The 13,907-nt window shown below is 47.9% G+C and overlaps 1 long non-coding RNA gene across 2 annotated transcripts in view; it reads left to right on the top strand.

Moving 5' to 3' along the window:
• LOC120405136 overlaps positions 1-13,907 on the top strand; it is a 32,060-nt gene that overhangs the window by 10,985 nt on the left and 7,168 nt on the right. Inside the window, exons 3-5 of one of the 2 annotated variants that reach the window (XR_005598401.1) lie at positions 6,886-7,006; positions 11,977-12,364; positions 12,949-13,349. This is a non-coding gene — a long non-coding RNA (uncharacterized LOC120405136). Of the gene's footprint in view, positions 1-6,885; positions 7,007-11,976; positions 12,365-12,948; positions 13,350-13,907 lie in introns of those variants that run through there. The other variant, XR_005598400.1, reaches the window with a different exon arrangement.

Below are 13,907 nucleotides of genomic sequence, written 5' to 3'. Positions count from 1 at the left end.
GAGGAAGGTGCTGCTGGCGAGCGCTTCCTGTTGATTGTGGAAAACACAATAGCGGGTGCGGTGCAGAGACACGGCTCTAGTCCGGGAGATCACGCGGCAGAGTCTGATCCCATTTGCACCTGTGTAAACCTGGAGCAACTCGACTGACCTTATTCCAGCTTTGTGCTGTGGTACCTGGCCAGCTCCCCGGCTGGCTGGACTGCCCATCTCTTCTGCGTACTATGGAGGCTCTGGCCTGTCAGCGTGAGCAGAGGGAACCAGGTTTCCAAGCCTCCCCCGCCTCCGTTTCGCACAGCAGCACAACCAAGAGCAGGATTTAGCCACTGAAATACGGTATCACTTGGTTAGCTGGAGGTGGGCAGCAAGTCCTTCCCTGCTAGCACTGACCGAACGCAATTCTGAAATGAAGCAGACAAAAATGTCCTCGTTCCCGTAGGGCCCTGCCCAGGCTAGGAGGCTTTTTCTAGACCACCCGTGATGCTTGTTCGCTGTGTGGGCAGCCTGCACTCCCCTCTCTGTGGGATGAAAGGCAGAAGAGCCCAGAAAATCCACTTCACACACACAGACTCCCGCCCTGGGATGGTGCTATTTTGTCAGCACTCAAAACGGCTCATTATTAATAGAACACAAGAGAAGCTTTTTAATCAGGCCTGAGCCACTGGACGCCTGGTGAGGAATCAAAGAGAGGACAGGCAGGCAGACCTCATTCATCGCGGATGGGGAAAATGCCAGTAATTGCAATTCCTCTAGGGACTCTGGATACATCTTCCCACAAACCGAGGCCTCCTTTGCTTGCTAATGAACCAGGGCTCTGAGGAGCCTGAGGGCAGGGCCGGCTCCAGGCGCCAGCGCAGCAAGCAGGAGCTTGGGGCGGCCAACGGAAAGGGAGCGGCACGTCCGGCTCTTCGGCTGCAACTTAGTGGCGAGTCCCTCAGTCCCTCTCGGAGGGAAGGACCTGCCGCTGAATTGCTGCCAAAGAATGAAGCAGCGTGGTAGAGCTGATTGCGGCTTTATCTTTTTTTTTGTTTTTTTCGCTGCTTGGGGCGGCAAAAATGCTGGAGCCGGCCCTGCCTGAGGGCACCTGAATTGCAACTGCAGAGTGTGTGTTTGACCCTGCAAGGTGCTGAGCACCCTGTCTCCTGGGGGCGGAAATAGCTCGCATCGTCCAAGGTCAAGCCCGCATGGTGTCCACCAGAGGAATGTTGCTGGAGCAGCCTGGCTGATCAAAGTAGAGAGACTCTCTTTCAGAGAACAAGCCGTCTTTAAAGTTCAGGCGGATGATCTTATCTCCCTCTTCCCAGAGTCTGTGTTTCAATGTTTAAAAGGCCATTATGTGATTGGAAATTCTCTGAACAATTAAGCACTTGTGTTTTCCTATTTAAAAGCATAATGAATATGGATGGCATTGCTGTCGTTAGTTTGCAGCATGTTCATACTAAATTATCAAAAGATTTTGAAAGATGCTAGAACTGTGACTAGAAGAGATGATTAGCCAAAGAAAGCTGTAGCAATGGGAAGACTACCGCAGAATGATTTATGCTTGGGGGTGGGGGGTGGGTGGATTGCTGTGTATTGTATTTTGCATAATACTTGAAAGTTTTCCAATCCTTTCTGCTGAGTTTAAAATGCTTAATCATTCAATTCATACATCGGTTCATTTGTCTCATTTCCATATAGATTCTTAATAGGTAAATTTCAGGATTGTCATAGAATCATAGAAATGTAGGACTGGAAGGGGCCTTGATAAGTTATCTAGGCCAGTCCCCTGCAGTGAGTCTTCTGTAGATCTTCCCTGGCAGGTGTTTGTCTAACCTGTTCTTAAAATCCTCCAAAGATGGAGATTCCAACCTCGCATGGTAATTTCTTCCAGTATTTAACCACCCTGACAGTTAGGGACGTTTTTCCCCCTAATGTCCAACCTAAACCTCCCTTGCTGCAATTTAAGCCCATTGCTTCTTATCCTGTCCTCAGTGGTTAAGGAGAACAATTTATCACCCTCCTCTTTATAACAACTTTTCATTTACTTGAAGATGTACCATGTGCCCTGCTTAACCTTTTCTTCTTTAGACTAAACAAACCCATTTTTTCCCCAATCTTTTCTCACAAGTCGTGTTTACTAGACCTTCAGTAATTTTGTTGCTCTTCTCTGGACTTTCTCCATTTTGTCCACATCTTTCCTGAAGTGCGATGCCTGGGACTGGACACAATACTCCAGCTAAGGCCTTATCAGTGCTGAATAAAGTGGAAGAATTGCTTCTTGTGTCTTGCTTACAACACTCCTGCTAATACATCCCAGAATGATTTTTTTTGCAACAGTGTGATATTGCAGCCATCCTGCCTGACTTTGTCACAGCAGCTAAGGACGCTTAATCTACTTAGTTTACTGAAGAGAAGGTTAAGGGGTTACTTGATCAGAGTCCATAAGTGCCTACATGAGGAGAAGATTTCTAGTAGAGGGCTCTTTAGTAGAGAAAAGCCACTACGTGACACAATGCCTGGAAATTCAAGCAAGAAAAATTCTAACTGGCAACAAAGTGCAAGCAAGAACAATTAGCCATTGCAATAGCTTATCTAGAGAGGTGGCGGATTCTCCATCACTTACTGGAACATTCTAGAATAAGAGTTAAATCCATCTGTGCAGGAGACAGAAGTTTCTTTGGGAGCTGGTCCAAGATGTGGAATGAGCTCCCCCAGGAACTATCACTAGCCTGCCCACCTTCTGCTCCAAAGGCGAGGCAGAACACTGCTTCTCCCTGCCTTCTCTAACATAGAGAAATAGATTTTATTTTAAAAATAAGACCCTTTATGTAATGCAGCTTTTCCACTAGATCTCCACAAGGTATTTTCTATGCATCTGTGGTTTATTCAGCGATCTGGGGGATTTTAATCACAAAATGGTAAGTCCAAGGAGAAGGGAGAGCTGGATGAAGAGAAGCAGCAGTCAGTAACTTTAGAGATTATGATGTATGCAACATACATTCTCTATAAAAATGTTAAAACTAAAATGCCTCCATGCTGACTAATAGGACTCTATGTTTCCAAAACTAAACTGGCTCATTTTTAAGAGAACTATACCTAGGAACGCTGTAACTGCAGCTGACATTCCAGCCATGTGCACATAGACTAACTTCCCAGCACCTTCTCCAAACCCATGCTCCTTCCTCCAACTTCCATGCTACTGAGAGAAGGCTATTTAAACTACCACAGCCTCAGGGGAGCTGTGTCTCTGACACTGTCAATTTACATATTTTTTTCTATTATTTAATCCTAAAGACTCTTCTCTCCTTGCTTGGCAGAAATGTTTCCAGTAACTTTAACACTCATGTTTGTGGTTTGATGCTAAATCTATTTGCCTGCATATACCTGTTAGATTATGTAGTATTAAACTACAGACCCCTAAACAGTTTTATTATGAATGAAAACAATAAGATAAATATTATCTTCATTTAGGGAAATACTCAGGCATTGGCTAGACACATAAAATTTCCAATGAACACAATACCAATGTGCATTATAAATAATTTCTAGAAATATGTTCTTAAAATGTGTTTGGCAAGCAATGCATACACCCAGCCTGCCTTAGACAAAGGAAGGTGTATTTGCTTGTCTGATTATCCTGGTCGTCATGCAGAGACAACGAAGGTCCATTTACGCATAAATTAAACCAAGCTATCAAGCTAACAGTCAGGGGAGAAGACAGCACGTTGTCTGTACCACAAAAGGAGAGGGCAAATTTATCAGTGCAAAGGTTTACTGGTCTATAAAGACAGGAAGGGGGCTGAACCTCAAGCGCTAAGCAATTGAATCAACTGATTGTATGCAATATTACTGTAATAGAAAAGTGTCTTGAGTACGGTTTTCTATGAAAGTCTGTGATTAATCTCATTGTGAAATGCATGCACTAACACTCTGTGAGGAGATATGGAGGCTTACTGATTGGATCCTTTAACGTCGGAGACCAAACGCAGGGAAAAACAGGCTCTACCCCACACCGGAGGGAAGGCAGCTATCCAACCTTCTCCAATGTAAATTAAGGGTTATGAAATCAAAGCAATGGAAGTCCCATTTACATACAAATCAGCAGGAGGCTGGGGAGTCCACAGGAATGGACGAAGAGCAGGAAGCCTTCTTACCTCTTGTAAGAGGGGCAATGAACTTTGGGGTGATATAACAGAGACAAAAGACATTTGAGTTGTCCATCATTTGTGGGATTCCAGGGACCAGACCTCTTGAAATCGTCTCCTTCATCCAAAAGGCCTGAAGTTTCTGGGAACTGAGTTTTGGTGAGAAACATGCCTAGGCAAAGATTGTAACTTGCTGAAATTAAGTTTTAGTCTTAGAAGGGTATTTTCACTTTCTATCTTTTCCTGTTATTGCTGGTATCAATGAATGACTTTGTCTAATAAACTCATTCTGCTTTCGTTATAACCCGTTTCAGTGCTGTGATGGAAATAAGAGTGTTGTCAAACCCCAGTGAATTAATGAGCTGCAGTGTGTTATCTCTGTAAAGGAGCAACAAACTCAATAATTTCTGTGAGTGTTCCAGGAGAGGGCTGGGCACTGCAGGGGGTGTCTCTGGGGAACTCAGGAGTTGAGGTTCACGGTTTGTTACTCGGAAGGCAAGGTGTGGACGGGCAGAGCCCTGAAGAGTTTGCTGGCCAGGCAGACAAGCTGGTATGTCAGGGAGGGTTGCATAGCTTGGCAGGAGCAAACCTCTCACTTGCTGAGGCTGACAGGGGGAACACAGGAAATCACAGTAATGGGAACCTCAGCAGTTTGCCACATTGGCAGACAGAAAAATCAGGACTTGGAGGGTGCTGGGGTCACTCCGCTAACAGTAAGTGCATGGTGGAAGGCAGGGTGTAACCTGCAAGCTTGTGGGCTGGCTGCTGATGTCCAGGCTCTGAGCCACAGCACCATGGCATTGAAGGCACCCAGAGGTGCAGGGCAGTGGCGACACAACCCCTCACTGGTCTGGGTGAACACCAGGGTGTCACACATACACCAAGAGACAAAGAATGCAGGTCACAGTTCTGGGGCAGGGGGCTGAATTTTGCACAGCAATGCCACTGAAAAGGACTCGAGGGGCTGGTGGATACCAACTCACAGTGTGATGTGATGGCTCGGAGAGCAAATGAAACAACTGGATGTGTAAGCAGGGGAAGTAAGGAAGTGTATTTCCTCTGGATACAGCCATAGCAAGACCATTGCTGGGCCCGGTTCCAGGACTGGAGTCCATACTTCAAAAGAATGTTGACAATCTGGAAAAAGGTCAGAAAAGAGCTAGGAGGAGGATTCAAGGTCTGAAAAACCTGCCTCAGAATGAAGCATGTGGCAAGGCACCTCCTCCACCTTGGCCGGCTCAGTGCCTCCCTCTCCAGCGGTGGGGTCCGGGAATAAGGCAGCCCCACTCTGGATGGGGTTTACCCTCCCACTTGCAGTGGAGGGGGAGCAATATTTCCCACTGTTTTCCAGGCAGACCTTGGGGCAGGCCCTCTGTCAAACAAACAAACTCCACCACAAAACACAGGGGAATAACTTTCCCGCCCACCCCAATCCCATTGAGGGCGGGTGGCCTTGTTACTGGCCCTGGGGAGCCAGCCCTTCCCCTAAACAGGCAGTCTGTTCTGTAGCTTCTCCTGGAGGGAGGAGAGCAGCCCTCCATCCTGGAGCAGGCTATGTCCTTGCTGCCACTAGCCCTGCAACAGCTTCTCTCTTCTCCTCCTCTCTCAGCAGAGCAGGGGCTTTTAAGGGTCTCAGGAAGCCCTTAATTGGACTCAAGTGTCCTTAATTGACTGGAGTTAACCCCTTCTCAGCTGATAGGGAAAAGGGCCTCTAATCTACCTGCTTTCCAACACCCTCTTGCACTGTGGGTGCTGTCCAGGGTTCTCTGCTCGGTGCCCCCTTCCAGTTCCTTAGTTTTGGCCTTTACCCCCACGCCTGTTCCTGTTGTTGCCTTTGTTGTCCCCCGAACTCAGTTGGGTTCTGGGTTTAGTAGCCCCTCCCCAGGCTTGTGCCCACCCACCTCCCAGCACCCAATAGGAACACCCCCTTGCAGCCATCCTGCCTGACTTTGTCACAGCAGCTAAGGACGCTTAATCTACTTAGTTTATTGAAGAGAAGGTTAAGGGGTTACTTGATCAGAGTCCATAAGTGCCTACATGAGGAGAAGATTTCTAGTAGAGGGCTCTTTAGTAGACAAAAGCCACTACGTGACACAATGCCTGGAAATTCAAGCAAGAAAAATTCTAACTGGCAACAAAGTGCAAGCAAGAACAATTAGCCATTGCAATAGCTTATCTAGAGAGGTGGCGGATTCTCCATCACTTACTGGAACATTCTAGAATAAGAGTTAAATCCATCTGTGCAGGAGACAGAAGTTTCTTTGGGAGCTGGTCCAAGATGTGGAATGAGCTCCCCCAGGAACCATCACTAGCCTGCCCACCTTCTGCTCCAAAGGCGAGGCAGAACACTGCTTCTCCCTGCCTTCTCTAACATAGAGAAATAGATTTTATTTTAAAAATTCCAAAATAAAACACTCCACTGCACACACTTCTCCCCCAGGACAGAGGCTGAGAGAAGACATGACAGTTGTTAAAGATGTTCCTTAATGTGCTAATAGAAGGCAGTCAGATCCTACGATGAGCATGGTATAAGAACCTATATAGAATGGAGAAGAAACCTGGTGGTCAGGAAGCAGGACCCTCACTCATAATGCATTAAGAAATCTCTGGACTGCGTCTGAGAGTGAAAGTCCAGCTCGATCTCTCATTCACTGCCCATCACAACTAGGCAGCACAATGAAAGCACTGCCCCTGCCAGCTGTGTGGGGGAAGAGGGTAACTGACACAGACCTTGAGTGAGCTCCTCTCATCCACATACCAGGTGGCTCCAGCAGGAGCCGTATCAGCCCACCTCTGGGAGGAAGGTCAGCTGCACGTTTGAACCACTGAGGACACGAGCCCCTGGGGCCCCAAAGAAGACCGGATGGAACCCCAGTGGATACGTAAGTGTCATAAACAGATAGTTAAGGGTTAATGCCTCTTTTACCTGTAAAGGGTTAAGACGTTCACCTAGCCTAGCTGACACCTGACCAGAGGAACAAATGGGGGAACAAGATGTTTTAAAAGGAAGGAGGGAAGTTTCCTTTGTTTAGTCAGTTTCAGTTTCAGCTGGAGTGAAAAAGATCAAGGAACCAGCCTCTTATCAGAGTAGTAAGTTTTAGAAAGGAAAAAATAGGTTTATGTTTATTTTCTTTGTAACTTGTCTTGGTACCATTAAGGGAATTATCAAATTTGGGTATTCTTGTGTGTATTAAGATTTTTGCCCAGAGGAACATCCTCTGTGAGGATGGTATGCTGGTATGCTAATCTCTCCCAGAGGGTTTTCTTTTACCTTTCATTTATTTAATTAAAAGCCTTCTTTTTAAATACCTGATTGATTTTTTCCTTGTTTTTAGATCCAAGGGGGTTGGATCTGGATCCACCAGGAGTTGGTGGGAGAAAGGAGGAGGGATGGTTAATTTCTCCTTGTGTTAAGATCCAAGGGGTTTGGATCTGTGTTCACCAGGAAATTGGTGAAATCTCTCAAGGCTACCCAGGGAAGAAAAGTAGTGCTTGGGGGTGGCTTAGAAGTGTCCATGCAGGTACCCACATCTGTACCCTAAAGTTCAGAGTGGGGAAGGAACCTTGACATGGTGAGCAGCGGTGAGGGATTTTTTTAGGAACCAAAAGCCCGATTTTTTTCCCCTCCTTTGGGATGCTGAGGAAGCAGTGAAGGAGAGATACCCTGAAGGCAAACAGATAAGAGATTCTAACAGAGGGCTTTTTGTTAGAAGGGAAGCTCCAGCTGTGATCACTGGAGGGTCATTAACATTTTGCCAAGGCAACTCACAAAAACCTGTTTTACTTGTTTTTTTTGTAAAGACACATTACAGTAACCAAAGATTCCAAGCTGTTTCCCCCTTCCCCCCTCAGATAGCTAAGGTAGATCAGGGGGAAAATGTCAGGCAAAGAAAAAAAAACATCCAACAGCAGCTGGAATTAGCCAAACTCCAGGCTGAGGAGAGCCAAAAGGAACATGACAGACAGATGGCCAGGGCTGAGGCTGCACACAAAAGAGCTATGGAGGAGAAACAAAAAGAGATGGAGGCGAGAGAAAAAGAGATGGAGGAAAGGGAAAGAGAGAGAAAGCATTAACTGGAATTAGCAAGGGCTAAGCAGGAGTTACCAGCCAACCCTAACAACCCTTCTCCAGGTACTGCTTCCCATCCCAGAAAATTCCCCACCTACAAGGCAGGTGATGATACTGAGGCCTTCTTAGAAAATTTTGAAAGGGTCTGCCTTGGGTACAGCATCTCTACAGACCAGTACATGATAGAGCTGAGGCCACAGCTCAGTGGACCTTAGCAGAGGTGGCGGCTGAAATGCCTAAGGACAGCATGAACGATTATAAACTTTTTCAAACCAAGGCCAGAATCAGAATGGGGCTAACACCTGAGCATGCCCGTCGGCGGTTCCGACCCCTAGGGTGGAAACCAGATGTGTCATTTACCCAACACGCCTACCACATTGGAAAGAATTGGGATGCCTGGATATCAGGAGCAAGTGCTGAATCTCTGGAAGCTCTGTCCTTTCTAATGCAAATGGATCAGTTCTTAGAGGGTGTCCCTGAGGAAATAGAAAGGTACATCCTAGATGGGAAGCCCAAAACTGTAACCGAGGCAGGGGAGATTGGAGCCAAATGGGTGGAAGTGGCAGAAAAGAAAAAAAACTACTAGCAATTGGAGCGAATATCAGAGGGGGCAAATCGAAACTAAACCCTATCACCGGGGGCAACCCAAGGCCCCACCTACAACCGAAGGAAAGCCCCAAACACCCTATTGTCCCACCTCACCAGTCTCCAGAAACCCACCTCAGCCCAGTGACCAGTCAGCTGGGCGATGTTTTAAATGTAATGAACTGGGACATAAAAAGGCCCACTGCCCCAAGAACCCCAACCGATTACAGTTCATTATACCACAATCACACCAAAGATCCCCAGCCCAGATGACTCTCAAATACCCTCAGAACAAACGGAAACCTTGAGAGTGGGCGGAAAGAAGGTTATTGCGGGGAAAGACACCGGGGCACAAGTGTCAGCTATCCACCAATCCTTAGTGGATCCCCAATTCATCAGCCCAGAGGCCCAAGTGACAATTCACCCATCCATGTCAAAATCTTTAAACTTGCCTACAGCTGAGTTGCCTGTCCAGCACAAGGGCTGGTCAGGAATGTGGACTTTTGCAGTCTATGACAATTATCCCATCCCCATGATACTGGGGGAAGACTTGGCCAACCGTGTGAAGCTGACCAAGAGGGTGGGAATGGTCACACGCAGCCAGGCCAAACAAGCTTCCACACCCATCCCTGTTCCTGAGCCGTCCACCGGGGCCCCATCCGTGTTACCAGAGACCCAGACAGAGGTGGTGGAACCGGATCTTCTACCCTTGAATGCTACAGCCGTAGTGAATCCAGTCCCAAAACCGGAACTGGCAAAGCAACCAGCCCCAGAACCGTTGCCAGCACTGATTCCAGCGCTTGCAAACCCATCTACCACTCCAACGCCAGAGGGCACCAGCGGGCCTGAACTGGCAGAAGCAGAAAACAACCCTACCCCAGAGGCTGAGCCAGAGCCTGAAATATCACATAGTGCACCAGCATAGAGCAGTTCACAATCAACGAAAACAATCCCATCACCTACATCGCTTCCAGAGGGACCAAGCCCAAGTCCACAGTCTAAGGAGGAACTGGTGTCTCCAGCATCAAGGGAACAGTTCCAGTCTGAACAGGAAGCCGATGACAGCCTTCAGAAAGCTTGGGTGGTGGCACGGAACACTCCACCGCCTCTCAGCTCTTCTAACCGATCCTGGTTTGTTGTAGAACAAGGACTTTTATACAAGGAGACTCTTTCTGGTGGACAACAGGAAGATTGGCGTCCTCAAAGACAGTTGGGAGTTCCAACTAAGTACCGGGTAAAGCTCTTAAGCTTAGCCCATGATCATCCCAGTGGCCATTCTGGGGTGAACAGAACCAAAGACAGGTTGGGGAAGTCCTTCCACTGGGAGGGAATGGGCAAGGACATTGCTAATTATGTCCAGTCTTGTGAGGTGTGCCATCGAGTGGGAAAGCCCCAAGACCAGGTCAAAGCCCCTCTCCAGCCACTCCCCATAATTGAGGTCCCATTTCAGTGAGTAGCTGTGGATATTCTGGGTCCTTTCCCAAAGAAGACCCCCAGAGGAAAGCAGTACATACAGACTTTCATGGATTTTGCTACACGGAAAGCAAAGTTCAGAGTGGAGAAGGAACCTTGACAGTAAGTTAAGGGGTTTGCGCACTTAGTGTTCAACTCAGGAAGTTTGTTATTGAAAGGGAAAAGGAAGAGAGAACTGTGTGTGTTCAGTCTGTTGCCTGACGTGCAGTCCCTGAGCAGACAGGTTCCCAATCCATCCTTCTGTTGTGTGTGCTAGGGGACAGCTCTCCATTTTGGTCCATGCTCGTTTCTGCATGAGGTGGCCAGGCTGTCTCCTGTGAGCACTTTCAGCTCTGAGCTGTTGTTCCCTGTTCACTTTTCCTTCTCCCCTTTGCAGTCAGCACGGAGACCTCTGTCATTCCCACTACCCATCCCATGACAAGATCAAACCAGATGGATGCGGCTAGCGTCTGGGCTTCCCTGGTTTAGCAACTGCTGCTACTCCCCATCCATTCTGCACCGGCTCTCCCTGGCCCAGCGAACAGTAGGAATCAGGTTCAAGGATCCTGCATGCATCCTCATGGTGACCCAGTACATGCCTGAGCAGCAGCTAATCAGCCTTGAAGGACAATTGCTCCCTCTGGGTCCCTGGCTTAGGAGCTAGATGGGGAAGGAAGGTGATGGCTGAGAGCAAAGAAATCAGAGATGCTGCTGGGCTGGTGATCACAAGTGGGGAGTGGAGGAGCCAGTGTTACTGAAGGACAAGAAAAGAGCAGCTCAGAGGCCGTGCTGGAGAAAGAGCAGAATTTGGCAACTGCCCGGACAGGGGGACACATGGGAGAGTCAGTGCAGAGGGGCAGAACATTGCAGGAGGGTAAGGAGAGGAAGCGAAGGGTCACACGGGATGAGAGCAGGAGACTGAGCCAAAAGGAGAAAGAGAGCCAGGCAAAGTCAGCATGCCACGATGATCAGTGTCATATGCACCTGATGCCAGCCAGCCAGCCAGCCAGCCAGCCTGCCTCAGACTCCTCGCCACTTGTCTCCCCTTCACTCCTCTGGCCATGTGGAGGGGCCAAGAAGGGAGGTGGGAAGCACAGATCTGCTGGCCGCATGGAACAACTTCTGCAACTAAGCAGGTCTCTGTCCTCCCCGCTGCTGCCTTGCTCCAGCCTGTGTGGGGTGGATCCATGGGGGATGCTGCACTCAGTAGAGCCCTTCCTGTATCTACGTCCAGCCTGGATCCACACCGGGTCTAGCGGTACCTGCAGGGCACGGCCATGGCTCAGGTATTTCAATTACTGCACATTTGCTCGTTGGATGTCAGCTCCATTGGATAGGAAGGAGCAGAACATGCGATCAGTGCTGGGAAATGGCTGCTAGCAGACAAGGTAACGGAGTTCACAGTGAACATCGGGATTTACGAACAAAGCATCAGCACCCACTCCGCAGTCACCTTGCAGCTCCAGTCCTACAGAATGAACTCTCAGGGATCGACCGGGGATAATCCAGCACTAAGCCAGGAACAATTAGCAATATTAGTTATCCCTCTTTGAGGCCATCCTAAATTGACTGACACCTGCCAGGGTTTCAAGTCTTCGTTGTCCTAGTTTCCAAGCTGAATTGAATAAGTTAATATGAGGTGTCAAGCAAAGGCAGAGGGATAGATTACTATGCACTGCGTAGGCAAAGTGTGCTCAGAGCCCACTGGGCAAATAACATGCTGTTCTCTCTCTTTAACAAACTCAGAGTCTGCCTCCAAAATTGTGGCATGCACGATACCATCACAGCCCAGACTGTCCCTGGCAGAAGAGTGGGCTGCTCATCCCCATCTGCAGAGGTAGCGAAGCAGAGCGAGGGGAGCAGGCTGCACAATCCCCAGAGACAGAGCAGTGAACGTACCCCCCGGATGTCCAGGAGACTCTGGTGCAGAGCCTGCGTGAATCAGGAGTGGGCTCCATCCCACAGCCTATCCATGTGTACTGTACTGTGTCGTGAACTGTATAACTGCTCCACAGATATCCTGAGTGATTCCACTCATGAACTGAAATGCTGTTTAGAAATGCTCAGTTGCTACAGAACCACGTATTGTGCAGCAAGATGTCAGCTCTGAGGACCTGTTTTTAATTCTCAGCCTGTGAGTATCCAAGTTTTTTTTCTTCTTCATTATCCATATCATGGTAGTGCCTGGAAGGCCTAGCCGCGATTAGGGCACCATTCTGCTCAGTGCTGTACAAACACACAGGGCCTGATCCAAGTGCCTCTGTAGCCACCGGGTCTCTGTCCAGCACCTTTAATGGGAGTTGTATCATGCTCACTGGGAGAAAAAGTCCCTGCCCCAAAACACTTGTCAAGACAGACCAAGGAAATCTCAGTCTCCCCCTCTTACAGATGAGCAGCCGAGGTACAGAAATACTGACTGGCTGGCTCATGGTCCCGCAGGGATCTGACAGCAGGGCCAGGAGCTGAGCTCAGCTCTCCTGCGTGCCCAGCCAGTGCCTGAACCATAAGACCATCCATGCTTTCATCAAGTTGTGTGCCAGCAGTGTACCGTTTCTCTGATGGTGCACTCAGTTCGCATTCGAAGCAGCCAAACTGAAATGTGTGGGTTTTTTTTTTAATTTACCTTGTTTTCCCTTCAAAATTTCTAACTTTCTTATTTAAAAGTCTGGAATGAAAACCTGAAAATTAGGGCTGATAACTATCTTATCTTCTTTGCAGTGCAGTCGATCTTAGGAACGTTCAAAAGTGGGGTGAGAATACACTAATTAAAATGTTATCTGCCACATGGAAACTTTGAACTTGATAACACTTGGAAAGATAAAACGGCTGCAGCAGATGAACGGAAATGGAAAAGTTTTAGAACTACCAAACTTATTAATTTTTTCTATGCCCAGTTTTTTCCAAGTCCTGTGTGGTAGACAAGGGGACGCAACATGCAAGTGGGAAGTCAGCTGTACGTAGCTCTTCATCATTCTGAACTCAAAGATTTTCTTCCTTGCATTTGCTGAGTTGTGTGCATTACTGTCGAGACCAAAGGGCACCACTCATAAATAAATTAATAAACACAAACAAATGAACTTTGGGCAGATACGATGCTGAGCTGCAAGACTGAGCCAGTGAGAGAGGATTATGGTATAAATGATACCAAGTAATGAGCTCCATGCACCCAGTGCAGACTCCCACTGCCATCAGAGGGGATGCACTAATGCAGACAGAGGGGTGCTTTCTGTGAAGCTCAGGATGTGGCCTGTGCTCTTGTTGCACTTTTTTGCAGGTTCTGTTTCAGCGGGGAAGGTCTGTGGGTTTTGAGATGCAGGTTCTATTCCCAGGTCAGACGTGTGGGATTTCCTCAGAGTCCATTGTGCAGATGGAATCACTGAAGAAGAATGCCCAGGTTTTTTTTTTAACTGCAAACTTCGAAGAAAGTTGGCCAAGAGTTTTGGAGGTGCAGGTGAACAGAAACTATCCAGACCTATCCTGTCTGTGTCTTGCCCCGCACTGCAGCGGCTCTAGCAATTAATGGCACATTATTCACACCTCATACTTCCCATAGGGGAGTCACTCAGTAGCAAGCAGTGTCCATTGCGAGTCCTAATTTTGTCTCCCTTATCATTTTGCACTGGTAAAGTGTTCTCCACTAAAAATACTGTAATTGCCTTCAGGGTACAGGAGAATTA

This window comes from Mauremys reevesii, linkage group 4 (genome assembly GCF_016161935.1).
Source record: "Mauremys reevesii isolate NIE-2019 linkage group 4, ASM1616193v1, whole genome shotgun sequence".
Lineage (NCBI taxonomy): Eukaryota > Metazoa > Chordata > Testudines > Geoemydidae > Mauremys > Mauremys reevesii.
This window is presented reverse-complemented; position numbering and strand designations above follow the sequence as displayed.